Source organism: Nothoprocta perdicaria, unplaced genomic scaffold (genome assembly GCF_003342845.1).
Source record: "Nothoprocta perdicaria isolate Ctin4 unplaced genomic scaffold, notPer1 scaffold_125, whole genome shotgun sequence".
Lineage (NCBI taxonomy): Eukaryota > Metazoa > Chordata > Aves > Tinamiformes > Tinamidae > Nothoprocta > Nothoprocta perdicaria.
Window position 1 is genome coordinate 1247388 of NW_020454372.1, and position 24412 is coordinate 1271799.

The window sequence follows — 24412 nt, forward strand, 5'->3', positions numbered from 1 at the left end:
CCTTGAAATTTGATTTGGGCCACACGTGAAATGAGTTTGGTTGTCTCAACTCAGTCTGCAGTGGATACAATAAGCACACTACACAGCTTAGTGCAGTTGGCAGTCTCCTTTCAACAGAGGTCCAAAGCTGGTGGAGAGGTTTCCAGTCGCAGGGGAGGTGCTGTTGCAGATTTATGTGAGGTAGCTTGAATAGKGCATGTCAATAATCTGTTACTTTTATGAGCACTAAAACCCACAAAATTCATGTAAAATAAGGGAAATATGGTTTTAATCTATTTAGAACCTGGTAGGTGGAGAACTGGACTTGAAAATTTAGCTGAGTGAGCAGAGTTTATATCCCAAAATATAATACAAGGGGACTGATTCATCTCTGACAATAACTCCAATTATCTCAGTAGCATTTCATTAAATTATTCACAAATTACTTTACCACCAGAAGTTTACTGCATGCTTAACATGTGCTGTTAAGAACAATGATTAAGAAAAAAAGGAAAACAAACTTGGAATAAAGAACAAGAAATAGAAATAACAATATTTACAGCAGTGTAATTTGCCTAACTAGTTAATTTTTCTTTGTTTGCGTAGTCCAAGATAGATGTTAATTGCTATTTCCTAAACAAAGCAAGGATTTTATTACATTTCCTTATGCATGGGCTCTCCTTTTGAGATASTAGTGTGCGTAGTGCATTATACCGTACTTTCTTCTTGTCCAGTGCCAATCCAGAACCTTCTCAGCAGGAAATAGTTCTTGTGAATTAGGAATTGACATGTAGCTTGAACCTTAATGGCTATATACCTTCCTTTCTTTTTTCTTCCTCCCTTTCTTTTTTCAATATTTGGTCTATATAAACTTTCCATTTGCCTTAATAATGTCATATTGCATGTATATAGTGCAAAAAGGTAAGATTTCTGCCGTACTACTAAGGAACAGGAATGTGGAAACCCCACTGCATGAGCTTTACCTCAGACCAACATTTTAGGCACATGGATAAGAAGAAACTAAGTATAGGTCCTAAATTGAGTGTGGGTGCTCAAAAAAAGCCTGAATTTGGAGGCTCAAAAAAGCCTCCAGAAGAAGATGCTGACTGCTTAAGCTGGCTGTCAAACTATAGCCACAGAGAGTCACCCTCTGGCCTACAAACAAACCCTCTTGTGCAGTAACTTGAAAAAGAACCAAATCAGAAACTTTAGGACTGCTCTACTACGCACCTCCAGTTACGTTCTTCAATAAGTAGACTAAATCCTAGCCCACATCACTGTATGCAAAGTAGCACTTTCTCTACACAGGCTGACGATAAAATCATTGAGAATATTTATGAAATAAGTATGAGAAAAACAGGCCTTAATGACTTCCTCTGCTGTTTCAAAAAAAAAAAGAATTAAGAAATTTTACTAGTGAGTAAAATATTAGAATCATATGATTTTCCTTTTACCAAATAGTATTCAGCAGTTACTTTCTTATGCGTGTCTGCTGTATAGGTTTTTACTCTTTACTCACCAAACATGATAGACTCATAGATTTTTGATGTGTAGGATTCTCTATCTTCCAAAACTCTTTTATGCAATAGAGCATAACTAATATCTGATTTTCCTTTGTAGTTGAAACAGCAGCAACTGTCTSCAAATAAGCAGATATTGTCTTGCTTCTCTGGAATATAGGAGCAGTTAGTTTGGACTAAGCATGAAAGACAAGAAATATGTAATGTAGGCAGTACCAGAGGATATACCACTCCTTTGTTAAACTGGTATAYTCAATTTAATATATATACATAGGAAAAGAACAAAAAGGAGAGTCTTGCATTTTCATCCATTTTTAATAGTAAATTATTCAGTGAAATAGGAGATTAGAGTGGGGATTCTACAACTGAGAGAAGATAAAAAAAAAGAGTTATCCTGTAATTGAAGAAGTTTTTGTCCCTGTAATGGATAATTATAGAATAACCCTCTTTTATAAGTGTTTAAAAGACATGAGAATGCTCTCAACTAAGTACCTCTCAACTCTTACATCTTCTATAAGAGCCTGTGATTTGTCATAGAAAAAAAAGCCTTGTATTTGATCTTCTTTTATTCAAATTTTTATAATATATCCAAGATATTCAAATGCAGAGGGGCATCTCCACATGGGTGCAGATATCCCATCTGGAATTTGGTGGAGGATTAGGACATATATGGATTTACAGATATGAAATTATCAATATTCAACAGATTTGAAATTCGGGCCCTCCTACTCACAGGTTTAAAAATGGACTTGTCTGCCTAAAATGAGGAAGCTACGAAGGAAATACCAGCCAAGCAATTATGAAAGCACAGGTCCTCTTAAAATACATTCTTCATGTTCACATTTGTTCATACTACCTAAGATTATGCTTGGAATAAAGTCCAGGAGTGAAAAAAAAAGGCTTGTTCTTTTCTTTGTTTACCATTTGAAAATAGATTTAAACATCCCTGAATATCAGACATTGAAATTTGTTAGCAAAATGCATATTTATAACAAAGGATGGGAATAGGGAATGGATACAGTTTATTTATAAATTAAATAAATATGTTTCCTCCATGCCCTTGAGAGCTAGCTGATTTATCAGTTAATAAAATAATCATACACTACAGACTTGTGCTTCCAATTTATTTTAAAAAGAAATAACATTGCATTTTTGACATATATGAATACAAATGTAACACTAGAGGAAACTTTGTGAGTAGCCATGGATATATATCATCTACCCGGCATCAATTACCTTACTTACTTTTTCTTTCCTGCTCATAGGATAGATTCTGCATAAACAGTTATTTCTTCAGCCATTCCTAACGTGAATGACTCCATAATGCAACTATTGACTCGAACAAAGACTTTTCATTTCAGTAAGGATTGTAGATCAAGCACTTCACACAGGCAAAGATAAAAATTAAATTCCAAAATTAACTTTTTAACTGTGCAACTAGACTTTACTAGTATTTAAGTCTAGCAGTATAAGCAAAACTGAAAAGCAAATTTAAAGAATATAATGTTGAGGCCTATATTTTGCTGTCACTAAAAATATTATTACAGATTTCAGCTCTCAGACTTCACAGTTTAGACAAATGTAAGTTGGACAGAAGTGTTCACATGCGTCTTTTAGAAGAAGAGGTCTATGTCTGCTAGTAGATTTAAAAACATATGTATATACATATCTGAATTCTTTTAAGTCCTCTGGCCAGCAAAACATGCCATAGAAAGCACACATGTGTGTTGCAAATGCAAGTAACCTCATCACAGCAAGGTGAGTGAAGGCAGAATCAGGTGCCACATGGCAGTTCAGCCCAGCAATTGCTGAAATAATGCATTGAATGTGGATCTAAAATCCTTTTGTGCATACAGGGCTCATTCCTGCAGCCCTTAAATGAATAACTGACTTCAGCGTGTCTGCTTGCGTCAGTAAGGAGTAGTCCCTTGAGTGGATTCTGCCATTTCAGACCCTCATTTTTTTGTGTTTGATGGGAAGCTGAGCTTTTTAGAATTCCCATCCCCACCCCTCCCGTCTCCTGTTCTAATCATCTTCTCCTTTTTTGGACATACTCTTCTCCCCCTCTGCTCTCTAAATTCCCTCTGCTCCCTCCTGTATATTAGCCTCAGCCCTACTTTGTTATTTTTGTTGCTTGTTTCGTTCTCCCTCCATCACTACTCCAGACACTTCTCTCCCCTTTGCTAGTCTGTTCAGTCCTTGGGGACCCTTCACACTCCCCCACAACTGAGCAGCTTTTCGTTTCCAATGGTATTTTAAAAACTCTAGGCTATATTCACTTCTCTTGAGAGAAAATTAAAAAAAAAAAAAAATCTGTCTCTAGAAACTCCACTAGTATAAACTCAGAGACTTCCAGCCAAATTCTCTTTTCAAAGGGACAGAGGAGATTGAGACTATGAAGAAGCTAGGGCCAGCCATCCACTGAAGTTCAAGGAGCCACAGGCAATTGCTAGAGATCCTTGGGCTCTGCTCATCAAGCCCTTGTATGAAGCAGGAAAAGCTTCTCTCCTCCCCTAGCAGTGCAGCCCTCTGAAAATCAATGCAACTGTTGGCACAATGTTCACTCTCTGATGGCCAAAATAGGCTGAACTTAATGGGACCCATTCCATTGATTTCTATAGACTTTTGGAACAGGCCTCCAGGGGAGATGCATGCAGGTGCAAAGCCGAAGCTTTAACTTTCTTGTGTATATCTGTAGAATAAGTTGTTAGGGAATCCTGATGTAGAGCATTACAATTTCTCAGAATACTTTCTCACAATGTTCTTTGCAAAAGCACGCATTTTTTTTGTGTATAAATTGAGCAGTTCTACTCTAGAGGAAGTTGAATTTATGATGGGTGTCCCTTCTGAAATTTGAGGACTCCTTTGCCTCATCTTATGCCATGCATTTTCAAAATATCAAACCAGGCTTTTGTTGAAAGTCTTCAAATTAGACTACTTAAGCTGTCAGTTACACCAGTGAAAATCTGGAGTTAATCCATGAATTTGTGTGCTAAACAGCACCTGGGGACTACTGGAAAAATAGAAGGCAAACCCACTCCTGGCAAATATTGGCATCAAGGGAGAAATGCATAGGACAGGACAATAAATATACAAAAAAAAAAAAAAAAAAAAAAAAGGGGTAAAGGATCAAGAGATGGGGAAAAAAGCAAGGAATGAAGAATGACAGTTGATTTGACTTTCCAGTGCATGCCAAGATGAAGTCTCAGCAATGTGGCTGGAGGAGAATATATCTCAGAGAGGACAGAGCACTTTTACATCACCCCATAAAATATTTTAGCAAAATAATTGTATTGTGTTTGAGTCTGGGTTTTTTTTTTTCTAAATTCCATCTTAGTATGTGATATTCTATATAGCATAGGAATATGTTTTTTTAGTGGAATTTTGTTTTTTAGAAAATGTCTATTTTATAATCACACTAAGACACTTTGAGCTAAGCAGTTACACTGATTAATCCACACCTCAAATATGCTGGAAGCATGAGGTGAAATGCACCCGAGGTGTGCATTAATCAGCCCTACCATATAGTCTATTCTGTCTCGCTTCTTAATTACATCCAAAACCAGATAGTTTTGGGGAGACAGTTAGGAGTGGGGATTTTTTTCAGTGGATTTTACATGAGCTGAGCTGTCCACAGAGGATGGAAAAAAAAAAAGATATATTTAGAACAATATTTTAATTTGTGATACTTTACTAGATTGGATGGAAAGAATGTAATGTTTAAAAAAGGAAAATGTGATTAAGAAGCTTAAGTGCACAGTATATTACATGAAAATTCTGATCATAAAGAAAGGTAATATCTACTCAAAATTATAATTTCTGTACTTTTGAAATCATCTCAGCAAGAATTATCTACCCATATCAAATTGTAGCACTTGTCAAAATCAACTGTAAAGCATCTCAAGTGCTCTTCTGAATCAACAAAACAGATGTATAGCGATGTGAGGTTGCACTGAAATGGAAATAAAAGTGAACTAGATGCCAGTCATTGCCCTTAATCTCTTGAACCCAGCACTTAACACAGAAAATACCACAGGTCTTTGGGACACTGTTTAGAAGGAGAAGAAATCAAGACTTGAATCTTAATAACATATGCAAAAACACTCTATAAAATTATTTTCTTCCAGTTTTTCTAGAATCTGATATGCTCAAAGATCCCTTCTACTTGTTCATAAATAGAAGGTAGTGTTTGAAACAGGTGAAAAACTAAAACATGTAAAACTTACAAAAAGATATCTAATTTTTTTAATTAAGCATATTTTTAAATTGAATATGCCTAGTTATTCAAAACTCACTGTCCTTTTTTTCATTTATGAGATAACTCCTAATATACAATGTATACAGTACATATTAGTAAAAATTGAAATAATTATTGCTTTTATTGAGAATGTTAGTAGATGAAAAATATCTTCAAAAATTCATTATTAGAAAACAGCAACCCAAATTATGTAAGCTAGGACATGCGAAGACATTTGAAGTGAGCTCCTTTACAAATTTTCCAGAACCCATCCTTTCTGGGAATGTGATGAAAATGACACTTTTCCCCTTGGGTTTTTTGTTTCTGCCTGTTCCTGGAGGATAAAGCACAGAGTGGGGCAGAGGGAAACAGTGACTGAAAAATGAATGATTATTTGCTTCACCCATCCTGTGAACTAGCTAAGTCCATGAATTGGAGGGGTGGAGGGGCTTGGTGCACTAATGGGGCACTGGAGAAACATAATTTATCCACTATCTACTTGTTTCTACCGTTTTGCTTCCACTTACACCTTGAGAGTTTTTAATGACTTACACAATGTTGAAAAATACTATATACTATATCAAAGATATCAAAAAGATATCAAAAAGTATCAAAGTTTACTTTTATCTCTATCATTGCAGGGCAAATCTGAATTGATGTATATGGACAGCCCTCTGATGCCATGTCAAGCTATGACCTAGATGTGCAGAAGCCTCTCTGCCCCTCTCTGGTCTCCACAGAACGGAACAAGAGACCAAAATCCTTGTCTAGATGCTGGAAGATTATGACTCCTGGCTACATCARTTCACTCGTACAGGTCAGTCCAGGCAAAGTTTCAGTCATCACAAAAGTCCTTGCTCTGTTTTTTTGTCAAGGCTCAAGGGCAAATACTCATTTCTTTTCTTTTCATTCATTTCTTTTATTGAGCAACCAGCTACACATATTTTTGCCTAATTYAAAAGAATTTGAGAGAAGTTAATTCAAGTGTCAGCCCTCTTGATTTTATCACTGTGCTTTTTGCCTTCCATATAGCATTTGCCCTATTGTGCATAGGAAGATGTAGAGTCTCATTTCTCTAACTTAAGAAAGACAAAAATAAGACTGCTCAAAATATTTGGAATTCAACATATGTGACTCAATCAAACTGAAAACTTAGGGAGCAGCACTATTTCTGCAGATAATATACTCCAGACAGGATCAGAGATTCATGTAGGAGAGGCAAGAGAATTTACCTTTACTTTGGGTAACACGATTATTGACTATTACATGGCACAGGCTGGTTCACCAAAAAGAGCAAGTTAAGTCCTAAAGAAGAGCAAAGGAACTGAGTGGCAGGTCTCAAGTTCTAATTTCCAACTTTCACAATGATTCAGACTATAAATTTAAGTAAGTCAGGTAAATTTGGGATGTGTTTAAGGTCTGCTTTTATTGTAAAGAATAAACATTATCCAAATTTTCCAAAGGTGGAAGTAATTTTGCCAAGTTCCAGATGTCAACAGTGTACTATTAAATGAACAACAGAGAAAAGAAGAAAATTAAAGCTTTGGACAACATAGATATACAGAAAATTCTAATATTTTAGCATAATAATCTAATCTGTTAGATACAGGTTAATTAAGTATAAAAGCCAACCTAAGCAGCCAGGAATGTTAACTACTTAAATGTAACCAAAGCATCACAGAGCATTTCCTCTCCTGTCGAGTTTCAGAATGGTCTCAGCCATGGCCCCATATCTATAGCTATGGGATATCAGAACAGTGTTCCTTTCCTTTCACTTCTCCACCTTTGTTTTTTTTCCACTAGCTGCATTGCAGCAGCACTAGCTAAGACAGAAGGCTTGACTTTCCCTTTCTCTCTTTTTTTAAATCTTATCATCTTGAAGTGCATTTTAAAAACATATTGTGGACAAACCTGTCCACATGGAGAGCAATGGCCACCTCTTCCCTCCCAGTACAGTCACAGGAGCCATATGAAGAAGTCCCAAAGCAGTGAAAGGAGATTGTGCTGAACCATGGGCAGAGCACACCTGTACTACAGTAGTGAAAGCTTCCAGTGCTGTGCCAGTCCATGGGTACGAGGGGGAGGAAATGTGCCTCCAGATCTCTCTCCTCTCCTGTGGAGGTGGCAGCAGGTCCCACCTGGACGCCAGCTAATGCTCAGGCTGTGGAGGAGGTGTTCAACTGCTCAGTAGGCTGGATTTCTCAGAGACTTTCATAGTTAATATTAATTCAACTAACTCCTAAAGCTTTTGAATTAGTATTCAGCAATTTTAGATGCAAGCTGACATTCAGAATTTCTTTGCTGYACTGTATATGATGACACTTTGGTAAATGTATTATTCTTTTTACCTGGCCATATTTCCTTTCCAAAACAAACATATACCAGAAATTGTTTCAGCTGCCTAGATTATTGCCTGACAAAACTGCGGTGGCTGGGAAAGGCAAATCGACAATACAGCTGCTCTCTCTCTGCTTTAGATATTTTTTTCTTTTTTTTTTTTGCGTTGGTTTGGATGTTCTCTGAAATGCTGAGCAAAACTGCATTATCAGTTGCACCACAGTACATATATTGTTGTTCCCAAAGGTTTACTTATAACGTTCACAGCACCATTTATTTTTTTTTTCCTTTCCCCCCATTGTCATTTCTGTACAGATTTAATACAACAGAAACATGGCTTCCACTGGGAGCTACAGGTAGAGCAGTTCCAAAGTTCTCTATAATTGGTGTCTGCCATGCCTGCTCACAGTAAGTTATGTAAATCACAGCAAGGACCCACAACCCCTAAAGGCATGAATATTTTTTTCATTCAGTGCAGAGGATAACTACAGAATCTTAGTAACAGTCCCCTCCATATCAGGGATCTCCTTACCAGGAAAAGTCAAGGTCTAGAAACTGGCCATGTCAATTCTGCAATTTAAATCCTGCTGTTAGAGATGGTGTGGTTGGTAGGTCAAGGCATTGTACATCATATTAATTTGGAAGATACATTTCTCCTTTCCCTTTCAAATCCACCTGCTTCTGTTTACATTCATTGTAGGAATTCCAGAAAATCATGGATGTGAATATTTCTCCCTTCTTTTTTTTTTTTTTTTTTTTTTTTTTTTTTTCTGAAATATCTCTTTAATTTAAAATGAAACTGGAAGCTGTGAGGGTTTGGTTCTGATCTAATTTACAATAAAGGAATAACTCTACAGATTTTACTTGCACTCTGTTTTCTACCAATGTATTTGGTACATAGACTCTGCACTGTACATAAACTGCTAGGTAACTGAATGGATCCTTAAGACACACTAATGGTCTACTTCAATTATTGGGAAAAGAAGGAAATCAGTTAGTTCTCACTAAAGAAAAAAGATCACATTTACATTTGCTCCTTAATAAATATTCTGATCTTTGGCAACATATATGGAAAAAAAAGAGGAGAAAGATTTTAAAAATCCATCTAAACCTGATTCTTCTTCTGCAGTTATCAGCAAGAAATATGACAAAGAAAAATCTCCTTTAGGCCTGACTTAGTCTATAGTTCCTCTGGACTGAATCTTACTCTAACCTAATAATTTTTCAAATTTTATTTCAACCATTTTTCATCTACTTGTTCAAGAAAGTTGAACTAGTATTCAGCATCTGGTTTTCACTTATTTTTTGGTTTTTTTTTTTTTTGTTGTTATTAAAAGTATAAAGCAAAAACATACTATACACATACAATACAATTATATACACACATATATTCCTTCATTACCTGGGACACAGATAAGCTTTTTAGGGAAGGTATATGGTTCGTTAAAATATAGTGTTAGTCTAGGTCAAGGGTCTTAAACCTTTTTTTCTGATTCAGCTACTGTGCATCACGCATAATATCTTCATCAAGACACTCTCTGGCACAAATAGTATAGCTACAAATAGAAGGATATGGCTGAAACTGCTCATTCTGGGATTACTGTCAGCTGCTCACTCAGTTCCCCTCAAGGCTTGGAGGAAGTAGAAGTACAGYAGACAAACGTTTGGACTCTCATGAGGATCCTAGTGAGAAGAAAAGGTGACTTAAAACCCATGCCTCTGGACATAGCAAGCCTCTGCAAACACAGCTCAAGTGTATTAAAGAGTACCAGGCCACCAATTCAGCCTGGCTTAGTCAATTATTCTCTACCAGTCACAAAATGTGTCTACTCAGTCCTGCTTTTGCTCGGCTGGCTGGGCACATTGAGGCACAGAAAAGTTGGTGGCTAGTCCAAGTCACAGCGAAATTCAGAGGTTCAGTGTTCAGATGTCTCTACTCTTTATCATCTCAGATATAAACGTGAGCTATAATGATCTGTGTGTCGTGCTCATCTAAGCTAGGAAGAACAGCAAAAAATTGAAATTTTGCCTCGCCTTAATCAAGGGACTCTGTCCTCATGGAACAAGAGATGGTTGCTTCTAGCAGAGAAAACTAACTGTAGAAATCTCCATTCTTTATGCCATATACTATAAAGTTTTTGGATAACAGCTATTACATACATAAAATGGTGTAAATAGAGYATATTTTTCACTAGAAAAGTGTTTTTTGGAAAGGCCAGCAAAACATACATTGTTTGGAAAGGCCATAATGGAAGGGTGCAGCCCGACCTTCATGGATTTTAGATATTAGAAAACATTACAATTCGTTTGTTTATTATTGATAAAACTTGTTTAAGGCTCCTGCAGTCTCTCAAACTGCTTAMATAAATATGAAAATTATGATTATTTTTCTTCTGTTAGCCAAAATCAAGCTGTTCTAGTACAATTCCCATGCTCCCTTGAGGCTCCTGAACTAAGAATGTGCTGGATCTGGAATATTCACTCCCTACTGTAATGTGAACCTCAAGGTAGAGCAAAGAGTACCTATTTTTCTTAGTGATTCAAAACTCCTAATTGCAGGTTAAGTTTTGGCTAGTTAGGAGAGGGTCCAAGGGCTTTGTGCAGGCTGAAGTAATTTTTGYCTGGAAAAAATTATTGGGGAGTGGTAGGAAAAAAAAATAAAAATCATTATAAAAATGTTGCATCATTCTGGGTTATGCTATATGAGTTATGATAAGGAACTCTATGTCTGACATGAAGCATCACATTAAGTTAAAAATAAAATAAGAACTAAACTGTTTCCCCCACCCCCGCCCCAAACTCTGGTATGTTTAATTTCAGTTATTGGAACAGTGTTTTCTACCTTCCTTTTATGGCTTTTTTTATAAAAGGTAGCTGGTACTCACAAAAAAATTTGGGACCGCTCAAAACTTTTCACAGTTAATTAGTAATGCATGTAGCAAAACACCCGCCCTACCTCTGGGCCTTGGGGGTTGCCCTGGTTCACTTGTAACTGATTTATTTTTTAAGGTTGTCTGGCACATCTCCACCCCAGCTGCTTCCAAGAAATTTCAGTCTAGCGTCAGCTGGGAAAGATCAACTTCACATGCTGACATACAGAGGCGGCCTTAGGAATATTGGGGCCTCCGGTGGGAGGCGTCAATGGGAATCTTTGCTCTTTTGCCTGATCCAGGGATACAGTATCTGCCACCATTCAGGACTTTTATTTTTAGTGTTTTCCTTGAAAGAGCACTCACCTGATTACTACACTATGCTTTTTTTCTCAATCAGAAACAGAAATGTTATCTTTGCCAGATTTGTGGCTCATTACCTGCTGAATGGTGGATGGCTTTTGCAGACATCCAAAAGCATTGGTAATGACTTATGAGCCACCAAAAGAAAACCCTATCGTATAGACTGATTAAATTTTACAGAATACAAAAAGAGGAAAATTCTCATATCTTATATCTTAGTAATGGTTTATTCTGCAAGTCTACTGCTGAAATTGATGGCCACAACCTTTTTCCTATGGACTTCCTATATTAGTTTTTTGTCATTATTTTTATTCAGAACTGCTCCTAAGGAAATTTTTCCAACGTATCCCTTTTTATTTTTCTTCCTCTAAGGTGCCAAATTTACTTTGACACTGACCTTTGCCCTTTGGCTTCCATCTGCTGACCATCTGTCAGGTTCACTGAACCCAGATCATCTTATGCAAAATATATATATATATTTTAATATCTAATAAATTACATTAGTAAAGAGAAAAAACATCTCTAATTTAAAAGTACAGCACCTGATTCTACTTAAATATTGTTTCAGACTTTTCAGCCACTGCCCTGAATAAAGAATTGCACAAAGCCACTCACTGTGAGATATAGACTGGCAGTGAATTTTACCTCTGGGGTCACCTTTCCAAATCTGTGTAGTTAAATGTTTGAAAGATTTTCATGTGTTAGTCACGGGTTTGGTTTGATCCAGCACTGAGAGGATCCAACGGGAAATTCCTTTTTTTTTTTTTTTCCTTTCAAACTCCAACAGCCCTTTTCTTCACATACATAATTTTGGAACTGTGCTACAGAACTTTATTTCTTTCAGAAGTTAAGGCAATAATAAAAAAATGCAGAACCACAGCTTTAGCGTGACGAAGAAAACAGGGCATTGATAGACCACCAGACTTTTAATTACAACAATATTCTTAGGTTTTATTCTCAGCTAGATAGCTGAACAAAATCCCTGCAGTTTAGCTATGCAACATTACTCTATTTAACTGTTACTTTATGTTCGCCATGTTCAGATGCTTATACTGAGAGAACAGTCCTAACCCACACACAGACAGAGACTGTATTTTGTTRGGAGAGCAGACTTGTTATGTTCCATTCAGCTCAGCACCATTAAGCTTCTGGGTCTAGCATTTGCTGTCTGCTGCCAGGATTAATATCTTAGTATTTTCTTCCTRGTCTATGGTTACATTTCAAAAATTAAATGATCATTCAGAAAGTTGGCTTCAGTTTATGAGCTGTTAAACCTGCGAGAGATACAGTACGTCAAAACGAAAAGAAATAGTCAAAGTTGTAATCATTAATGCTAACTTTTCCCTCAGAGTCTTTATCACTTGGCACATAATGTGCACCCATTCCTGTTACAATAATTTTACGCAAACCTAAAAAGGAGATTTTCTGTGGCAAATCCGGCAGAGGGTTTTTTATTGTCTTGTGCTTTGAGAGGAGTGGAACTGAGAACTTGGAGGCAGAAATCTTATATTTACTCCAATCAGGATGACAGGTGAGGTAAAGCTGCCCCCATCTCTGTCCCAGTATCCCATTAAGAGACCTCCAGGCTTGACTTTGAGGGTGTGGGACAGCTCAAGTGTTTTGCCTTTTCTCACATTTTTACCCCCTCAACTAGTGAMTGATAAGGAAGGTTACCATTAAAATCAACCAAAATGCTGTCTGGGTCCTGGTGGCACCAGTTGTCTGGGAGCCTGACAGGAGCCATTGCCGCTCCTAAAGAGGTATCCAGGGAAGGCAATAATTCCCAATCAAGACATTTGAGGCTACACCAGACTAACTTAGCAGACTGCTAGGTTCTTTATATATATATATATATATATATATATATATATATGTATACACATATGTGTGTGTATATATATATATATACGAAATAATTTCCTACCTAATAACCTTAAGTAAGAATCTCACTTGTTGTAGGAGGCTCTTCTGCATTTCTCTAAAGCCATGAATAAGAAGGAATTCTTTCTAATTCTTTTGGAAGAATAAACATAGGCTAAATTAAACAAAAATACTAGCAGTTGTCTAATACTTATACAAATAAGTGTTACTACCAGCACTGYCTCTTAGTGCATTGTCACTCCCCCTCCCCTCACTTTACCTGTAATTTTTTTTTTTCCCTATCATTTTCATTTTTGTTCAGCCTGTATTTGGCATACAGGTCTAAAGTTCAGGCAAATATAACAATCAGTTAAGAAATACTCACCAGACAAGTATTCATGCACTCTTGTATCACCTGACATATGGCGAACAAGCTGATGAATGACTCAAGATTTAAATGGTAATTACCATTCATCATTATAATAGACTTACTAATTCATAAATTCTTGGTAAGCCAATTTTCTATAAAAAGGTTAATAATAAGAGTGGGAAAGAATGAAAAAAATAGCCCCAGTGTGATAAAAAATGTAAAAGCTAAAATATCTTCACTGCCACATGTCCCATCTAATGATTGAGTAGTTTTGCACCRTAGTGCTTATTGACGTGATACCACTAGGTGTACTTCTACACCTAGAGTATCTCTGGTGGAAACAAGGACAGACCTTTGTGCAGAATCTAACTGCACAAAGACAAAGAAATTAAATCAGTCGTAAATGAAAAATGCAGATGGATCCCCCTCATTCCTTTACTAGCTTTATAGTACGTGCTGACAAAGTCACATTCTTGGAACTGCTCAAAACATATAGTATGTGAGAAATTGTGTGGCAAAGTAGCAGAGACTCCAAAGTAGGGCCAGCCATCGTACCTGAGCTACGTGGTCAGAGCCTCACTCAGTTCCTCTGAAACAGAAAACATGATGTTGTCTCTGCTTTGGTAAATCAAATRAACAAAAATAAACCAAGCAAACAGACTTGTTGGGGTTTGTGTTCTTTATATGGAAGAACCATGTGAACATATTTTGCAATCCCTGTGGTAAGCAACAATATTCACTAAAAAGAAAGCAGCTAGCAAAGACATTCTATACATCCAGTGGTCAATACAGAACTTATTCTCTCATTACATAATTCACACAAATACATACATACATACAAATGCAAATTTAAAGTTCAAATTTTAAACCTTAGGTAGCCATGTCTTTTTAATCATGTGTCCAATAAGAAGAAGACTTTATTACCCTATCAAATGCACTTGTTTTCTCTGACCATAGCTGTCCTACGAAGACACAGTAGGGGTGCCTGAGCTCTGCAGATTTAGAGAGAGTCTAGTATAAACAGCACAATGAATATATATATTTTTGGTTCAGATGCATAAGACTTAGGAGGGTACAGATAGGGAAAAGACGGATCTGCTTGTGAGGAATCAGGAAGCGGGGGAGTGGAGAATAGGAGAAGTGATGCATGGAAACTCAGTATGCATTCTCTTTTTTTCCATTCTGTTGTCATACAGGGAAAAACTAAGAGATACCCTTAGGGAACATCCTTAGGGAATGAAGCAGTAATGTTTAAGTGGAGTTTTTGATCATTTTAGCCTGTATTTGGAAACATGTAGGGAAATTTGCCCTTTCAATCTGCTGTTTAATTACCAGGGTGATTGATCTGTTCCAGGGTATTGAGGAATACAACACTTAGAAGTGACAAAGTCAAACCTGGGATTATGGCTTTCTGTGATAGTGGGATTATGAAAAATACCAAAATTTGCTATCAGTTATAGTCAGGAAAGTTTATAATGTGAGTAATCTCACTGACTATTTTGGTATATAGCAAACTCTTCTAACAACATTATATGAAATTGTTGCCAAGGCAGACTCTCTTTTAAATTAATTTCTCTCTTTCTCTTACCTTCTTTTTTTTTCTTTCTTTGCTGTCATAGACACACATTTTAGAAACTGATCTACTCCTCAAATTCAGAAGACTTATTTCAAACCAAGAAAAGTTTAAAGATATGTTTAGAGCTCCAGGCTTTGGTCAAGGACATTAATTATTGAAACAAGGGTGTACAGCATGAAATTATCTCTGCATTAGCATTGATTTTCAAAGTGTATTTACATCTAGAACTTAGGACAATTTGCAAAGACTGATTTCAGTTTCATGATGATAGTAACAGGCAGTTTAGAGATTATAAAAGGCATAGTGGTAAGTTATCCATTCCTTTTGTTTTAGCTGCTTGAATAAGAACAGTAAATGTGTGTAAAACAAAGGAGACTTTATGATATATAACCTCAAAACAAAAGAAAGACCAAAACTTGCATACAGAAGCAGGCCACTTAAGGCACTGTTCTAAAGCTCTGTATTCAACCACATTATTAAAATGAAACTATATTTTAAACTATGCTATGTAGCTAGCTACAAAGTACCAAAATACAGTGCATATTTTCTTTATTATAAAAATGACCAAGTTAGTTTATATTATCGGTGAGATAATTTTAACACTGGGATTCAGAAAGAGAATAGGAGAAGCCTTTATATATTTGCATAACTTTTATTCTATTTTTATGTGTATGCTAAGCCAGAAGCTTAAAACATGAAGTATGAATTGCCATGATTAACAAGTATCACTACATTTTTTGTTTTCCTGGGGATACAAAGCATAAAAATGGGTCAACTTTTGGGTCAGTTGCAAAGGGGAATTAAACTGGAACAGAATGAATCAGAATGCCTCTGCTCAGCCAACTACATAATCAAAGGATAAAGATTCTACTGAAAAATTTAGTATCCAGCTTCCCTAACTAACCTTTCTGTCATATATCAAAATATTTCATTTTATGGTTGAAGTTAGTTTTAGCATTGGGGATAAAGAGTGAGGAAAAGAACAGTACAGATAGCCTTGAGCTATATATACAAGTAAGGTCGGACATCCAGAGGCTCTTCTGACATCAGAGCAAGCACAAGAAGACAGCTCTGGTGAATAGTGAAGTCACTGGCATGACATGTAGAAATCTTTGGACACAGTTTCCTCTGCACCATGCTTTTTAAGCCTGGATATCATATGTAAAACATTCTTTATGATTACTAGGAAGAATATTCCCCTTGCTCATTTGTATTTTGATATCTTGGAAGATTCAGTTTATTGCTAAATTTCTTTTACAGAAGGAGAGCATTTGGGGGTTTAGGCTTGCAAGCACGGTTTCAGGTTTGAGCTGCTATTGCTGAACAGTGGGATATAGCAACAATGAAGTGAGATAAGTACATAGGACCACATGGTTACCATTATATTCTTAAAACTTTTTTTTTAAAGTCAGTAATTAGCTGACTTTACTATTTCAGAGTCAAATTCTAAAAGCCAGTTTTTCCAGAAGTTGGACACTTGCAGCTCCCATAATTTACTGTTAACATCAAATATTGAAACAGGCGGAAGATGAATATAAAGATTTGGCGCAAGAATCTCTGTTTTTCTTACGGAAATTTTGAGAAATATACTTGAAGTTGTGTAATCTTAGAAATATTTGCGCTTTTATATCACAGTTTTCCTATGTACTCACTACAGAATTGCATACCACTTTTAGTGGCTTCATATTTTAACAGATATATATTCTTGGTAATAAGGTTTTTGACTTATTATTTGGGAAGTAGAATTTGCCATAAGTTTTTCTATCTGTTGTTTAGGGGGGGGGTTATTATTTTTTTATTCTTATAATGGGCAAATCAGTGCCTTGCCCTTTTTCATGAACTGCAGAAAATACTCTGTTTATGCCACTGCATAACTATAGGGTTAGTTCACTCACTACTTGCAGTTCTGAGCATTCTGTCCCAAACAGGCTAAAACAGAACAAAAAGAAAGGCACGAAGATGGTCAAAATGATAACCATTGATATGGAAAGAATTCAGTATGAAGAGTGACAGACCAAACGAGGAAAAGAGAAATTGTAGCAAACGGAAATGCTCCATGTTATCAACAGAATGGAGAATGAGGATACGGAATGAGTCTTGACTACAGTTCATAACAAAAGTGAAAAGATCAAGTCTAGTTTAATGGAACAAATTAAATGCTCTTTCATTTAATGTAAAATAAAATCATGGAACTCATTTTGGCAGGATGTTGTGAACGCCAAAACTATAACAGACTCATAAGGAAATGATCAAATAGATTAATGAGAGGAAGAGCTATGAGGTCTATTAAACATATTGGTGTACCTACTACCTTCCAATCAGAAAATCCCCAATCTATAAGTTGCCAGACGGGGCAAGTTTCCAAAATCATCATCATTTTATCCACTTCTTGTTCTTAAATATTTTTCTATAAATATTTGTTCTAGTTAATTTCAGAGGCAAGATTCTGGACTAGATGGCTCTTATTCTGATGCAGCATAATAAATTTCATAAACTCTCAAGGATAGAATTGTTTGCTAAGAAMGAATGGAAAATATACTGGTAACACTTTGTATCCAATACCCACAGAAGATTATACCAAAATATCCCGCTAGAGCCTCAAAACTTTCCTAGTACAAGCACAGAATACTGCAACATTTGTGTTTTTTTCTTCAAATGACTCTATTTCTAACCAAGCTCTGACCAGCACTTAAAAGCCAGTGATTAGAGAAATTTGTCTCACAGCAGATATTATCCAGAAATCCCCCACCTTAACACTATTTCCAAGTAAGCTTCCTATACACACAGACAGACCCACAAGTTTAACCGTACAAGAAACTATTCCAGGATAATAAGAAGAGTTGAAACTATAATACTCCGTTGTTTTATAATTTTACTCACAAAATAAATGCAGTAGACATCATTGGTTCAAAGCTCCCCTTTATACTCAGACTGTTCCTTTAAAACGGCCAAACTTAAAGTTTTTTAAAAAGTATACAATCAGCTGTTTATCAAACCTGCTAGATTCATGCTAGAAAGGCAACGAGGGCTGCAGCATCAGCCGACATTCTGGSCCTTCACAGGCTCTTCTGCTTGTGCACTCCATGGTGAGCCATCCCCCTCACACAATGCACAGGAGACTGCTTTGCAAATACAGGGTCTGTGCCATCTGAACTATCATGCTATTTTGGGAGAAAGGGAATCTAAGTACATAGTCATGCCATGAACTTTGCTTTAAGAGCCATGGATGGCCTGTTTACAGGCCATTATATATGTGTAACTATAGAATGTTATATATATTTTTAACTATTTATATATTTCTTTTAACTATATATATTTTTAACTATTACACATAGTGTCTGACTACCATAGAGAGCTGTCATTCCAGAGCTAATTAAAAATATTTATATTGCTCTAGTTTCCATAATTATGAATTGATACCATATAAACAGTCTCTGGAAAAGCCTCTGAGTTTTGTGTGGGGTGAATATCATAGATGATCTTGGCGGTTTCTTGCAACTTTAGCATCTGTCGGACTCTAGTACTCCTAATTGCCTTCTCTTTTACTGCAAGAGGCTTCTGGCTCCTTACAGCACAAGAGAAGAAGAATCCTGTGCAACTTTTTTGTGTAGCATAACTGTATGAAGGTCAAGCTACCRAGCACAATACTGACATGTTTAACATTGATGCGTACATTTCTTGGAGAACCATGCTAAACCTTTTTCCCCCAAACTGCCAGCCCCACGCTTTGCTCTGCCCACTACGAAAAAGAATGATATTTCTGGCTTGGAGGTTATAGGTTTAGGCTTGCATGTTATTTTGTTTTAAAAAGGAACCTAGAAATCCAAATGTTCTCTGTCTGCAAATAAGCAAACATTTTCAGACACGCCCTGATGCTTCCTGAGATAGAAATCTCCCTGCCGGCTTTTCTTCTCGCTCAAGGTCAGATAACTTTCACAGTMCTCACACCATCTATGAGATTTACTATCAGTTATAAAAACAGCTGTGAAATATAGGTTTATTCTTGATGCCTGGAAGTGGGTATGATGTTGTAACTGGTCGATAAATAATGAAAGTAAATATCCATGCATGGATACTATGAGACATACTGCATGCACTAAACACACAGTATATGTACCATCAAGTATTTCAGAAATATCTAATATGTTCTTAAATTTATATTCTTCTTTTTTCCCCATATCCCATAAACCAAGCAAATGTCTCTGTCTGGAGGCATGTGTCTGCACTCAGGATTTAATCATGGGCTACCAAACTATTTGCATGAGGAAACACAAAGACATCCATTGCAYAGGCCACCTGTACCGTGGATGAGTAACTTTGGACAACAGCATTTGTGGCTGGTTTACCACCTTCTTGTCCCTCCTCTTCCTTTCCCTGCAGATTTATGAGGGACTAATGGCAGTGAACTTATTTAACACTTGAACTTGTTTAATCAGTCAGAAAAGCTGAGCCAGCATGAAAAAGGAAGAGGGAACAAACCACACTGAGCAAAAGGTTGGCTAAGCTCATTTTTCCCATGGCTTAAGGAAGGAGCAGCCAAGCTAACAAAATTGTCAGTACAAGTCAGAAAGAAAAAGGATACAGATGAAGGGACATGAACCTCTCAAATGATACCTGAACCCTGTTTTCTTTGTCAACATCAGAACTTCAAGCAGTGCTAGATATATATGAAGATTTCAGGGGAGGAGACATTTTAGAAACATACTGACCTTGGAAGGTTGTGGATATCATTTTGCACAGTGCATTGCACAGTGATGAACTCTATTTTATTTTATTTTCTTTCCCATGGGAAGCAAAAGTGATCTCAAATATACAACAGTTGCTCCATTGTGGTATGAAGCTGTAATATATATTACCTGGTTTCATCTGACAAAATTACTTCAGCAAATATTTTAGTTAATTCCCGCACTGTTTGTTTTGATTTTGAGCATTGGGTTCATAGTTCACATTGATCAGTGTTGTGCTGTTTTTCAGGTACAGGTATAGAGAGAAATATCAGAGCATGACTCAAGCAGAGAAATATTTCTCTGTGGGGTAGCTACATATGTCTGGATATGTAATATATGCATGCAGAAAAGTTCTTTCTTCACCAATACTTAAAAGATATCTGATAATATGTGGTGGAATATTCCAGCAGATCTCACCATTTAAATATAGACTCATGCTTTGTAAAACTATCATTGTATTTTGGAGTCTTTATACTCATTCTTTAACCTTGTGTGTCCATTTCTAAGAAAYATAATTGCTATGTTCTCCCCTACAGAAGTCACTTTGTGCAGTTGAGAGCATGGTAGGCAGAAGGACCTGAAGGAAGAAGGACCTATTATCTGTCCAGAGAAAGTGCACCGGATAGACCCATTAGAATTACTTTTTCTACACTGGATATGACTTATAATGCAGGAAATAATGATCAGCCTGCATACAACTATATTCATGATATCTGATAATCACAGCAGCTGAGAGTTGTTGATTATAAGCAGTAGTTCCAATGAGGGCTAAACTTTGAGATACAAATGCAGTATAATCTTGGTTAACATAGATGCTACTGCAGTTATGTTGCAATTTCAGGGAATGACAATGATTCCCCAAGAGTATTTTACATACTACAAGTCTACAAAAAAAAAAAAAAGCATGGGACCATAGACAACACAAAGACATCTTCATTAGCAAAATATTGAAGATCATACATCCATTTCAAAGACTCTATAAAAGTAAATATATCCTAATAACATTTCTTGGTGTTCTGCAGTTTTGCTTCAAAAGATCTAAAAATAATTTGTAGCTATATATGATTTCATCATCACCATATTCCCAGTTCATCATCTGATGGAAAAGGGATGAAAGAGTTAACAAGTCTTCCTTCTCTGAAGCAGAGAGCACCTGAAAAACAAAGACATGAGAGCTGTAAAAGTTCAACACCTTTGAAAATAAACTCATGCTTTTGGCATGACAATATCATTAGGGGCAGTTAAGTACGCAAACATGTTTAAATTTAAGCCCTGAACAGTTACAATGACCTAGATTCTTCAGGTGTTATAGCATCTAATTCCTGTTGAAGGCCAGGCAGTTCAGATTCTGGGAACATATATTTATTTATCTTATTCCCATACGACATCTCTGGTGCTATGAAATAATCTTGATCTTAGATATCTACTCTCATTAATAATTAGGCCAAACCACTTACTAGCTAGAGTAATATATAGGATATGTATTTTGTTTGYATCAGGCCACCTTACATCAAAACATGCTTTTTTAATAGCTTCAGAATAAGTCACAAAATTGTAAGCAATATGGAAGAGCAGCTCTAAGACAGCAGTTGCATACAGTATTATTGCCACATTTATGTCTTTTTATTTGATCTAGACAAACCACCAGATAATGCAGAGTACATGTAGAAAGAGAGGTGAAGAAAAGCAACTTTCTTTGTATTTTGTCCCATGGCATCATAAGATCTCTTGTACCTGCTCTTTCTTTTCAAATAGCAGTATGTGGAGCCAGTTCTTGGAGATCTATTGCAACTACGGAAAGCTTCTGGAGCGTCTCAGCATAAAATATACAGAAAACCCCWCAAGTTTGCAATGTTATTTCAAAGACTGGAAGTAATCTTCATGTGATGGTGCAGGTATAGAAATAAAATGTTGTATGTATACTTTATGTTGCTGTATATTTTGAGAAAGATTTGAGGTCACCTTCAAAGGAGGAATTTCTCTAATGAGTTAGGCCTGAATGATTTTACTTAAAATTAATAAATAAGAAATGAAAGAAGAACTTGTTTCTACAAAATTCAAGTTGTGTAATATATTTGTTTGGTCTTTTATTTTGTTTATTGCTCTTTTGGTATTTTATACTATTAAATGACTACAAGGATTTAAACAGAATTTCTAGTTTTGGTTCAATAAGATTTTAAAGAAGAGTTTTAGCAATCACAGTGCCAATTCAAACTCTTACTTCCTACTAAAAAGCAAACCCAAGGAATGTTTAACTTTTCTGGTTTAAATTCTTTATTAAAAAGTAAAAGTTTAAATTGGCAGGAAAACTGCTGTTTAAGCTGCTAGTACAACAACATCAGAGAAAGCTGAGTTTTAGGTCTTGGTATCCTGCCAGGTACTATATTGTACATAACCAAGAGAAAGACAGAAAGAAGGAAAAAAGAATTGGTGAAGATAAGTTTTATCCAGCCTTTGTTGCCATAATGGGTTTTGTGTAAACAAATAAGCATTTACTAATCTCTTCAGGCAAACCAAACGACTTCCAAAATGTGTAGATATTGCACTAGGCTGCAAGCCCAGAAAAATGGTTGTATATAACTACACAGCACAATCTTTTAGGTGATACGATTGGCATATGTTTCTGAAGAAAGAGTCCTTATAACTTACTTAAAGCTCTCCTTCTTGTGAGTGATAGGCCTTTCTGCTTATGAGTGAAATAATTATATACAGTATTACACCACTTAGCCCTCTTAAAAGTTATAGCATCAGGGTSCTGATGCTGTAGCCTGGCATTTCAACCATAAGAACTGAATTTTTATATTTTATACTCAACCACTTTGGATCCTATCCACCTAAAACTTGGCAGGGAGGTTTGTCTGCCCAGATGATTTTTTTAATGGTTTAAAATTAGTAAGGCTTTTTCTAGCTGCATAATAGCCAAAAATTAGTTTCAAGATAGTTTTAGGTATATTTTTTTAACTGGTTAAAATTATAAAATGAATCTCTTAAAAAAAAAAAAAAAAAAAAAGAAGTGGGGAGGACAATCTGCTACTTGTCACCCATTTTGTAGACTCCTGTACTTTGGATTTTGGAGCAGAAAAGTGTTTTAGAACACCCCAAAGACAAACCATGAAAATCAAATATTGGACCTGGGGGCTAGTGAACTCTCTAGCAAGCTTTAGTAGTTTCACTTTGCCTAGGAAACTGGAGTGGTTGAAAGAAAACAGACTTAATAGAATTTAAAAATCAATGTTCATCTTGTGCACCACAAAGTGTCAGTCTTGCATTTTGCTGTACCTACGTACATGACATATCTACAAGAAGAAACAACCAGTCCCAAACTGGTGGGGCCAGTGAGCCACTAACAACTGTCAAAGCTCTTGTGGCTGGATTCTCATCAATCTTCTAAATAAAGTCATATAGAAWCCACATGGCTGTGGGCCTTATATGTTGGTTGTGTAGTCCAGTTATAGACCAGAAATCAGGGCTTGGGGATCCAGAGTTTTGATATGGGCGTCCAGATGGCTATGCAAAAATTCAGACATTTCTATATCTGAATAGCTATAATGGGTCAATCTRAAAGGTTTTAAACCATTGTCATCTTTTAAAATATGCCAAATGAATGAAATAAAATATATAGGTCATGTACTTTGTTATACAGCAGGTAAATCACACAGATTTGGAATACAGACACTTTTAATAGACAGGATTAAGGTTGTGATCCTAATCCAACCGAAGCCTGTAACAGTACTTACAGTCAGAGACATGCAAATCACTGATTCTCTGATTCACTATCTGAGTTGAAAAATTAAGGAAAAATGTATTACTTTGATCCTAAGCTAAGACAATGTAAATTTCAATGGCTTTCGCATGCTTAACAAAGTACTGAATTCTAAGACATTAAATTCTTCTATTAATCTAGTTCTTTTAAAAATTCATTTTAATAAACAAAAGCACATTTAGGTTTGAAACATCATTTCAAAATGAAGAGATAGAAACTGTGCAACTAGATATTTTGTTTAATTCATATCAAAGTACTTCCATAAAAAGATGAACCATTAAAATAAAACAACAGAATTTAGTCCTGCTTTCATAGATTTCTAAGCTTTTCAGAGAATATTATGGCTAGGCACGAAAGAAGAGCATCTTTTTGAAAAGTTCTTGTACTGTAAATTCCTTGTCTCAAGTTTATGACGAAGTTCTCACATTAAATACATTCATGTTTTGTAAAAATATTTTTTTTTCTCTCTCTTTCTTCTACTGTATTTTAATCTGCAGTGGTTAGGTCCAAAATATTTGACTGGATAAAAATGGATTGCTCAATYCGTCCATCAGTCTGTCATGAAGGTTTCTTCTTAAGGACCATGATTCTCTTAAGGACTGTTATTTCTTATACATATAAGTATATACATATACATGTGTATATATATACACATACACACACATAATACACACATACAGTCAATTGTCACATCTGACATCCAAAGAGACCATTATAGTAATAATATCAATGTCATCATCTCTTTTCAGCTTGTATTTAGTGATAGCATTGCAGACTTTGGTGTTGGAGCCCCTCTTATGTTCCTATCTT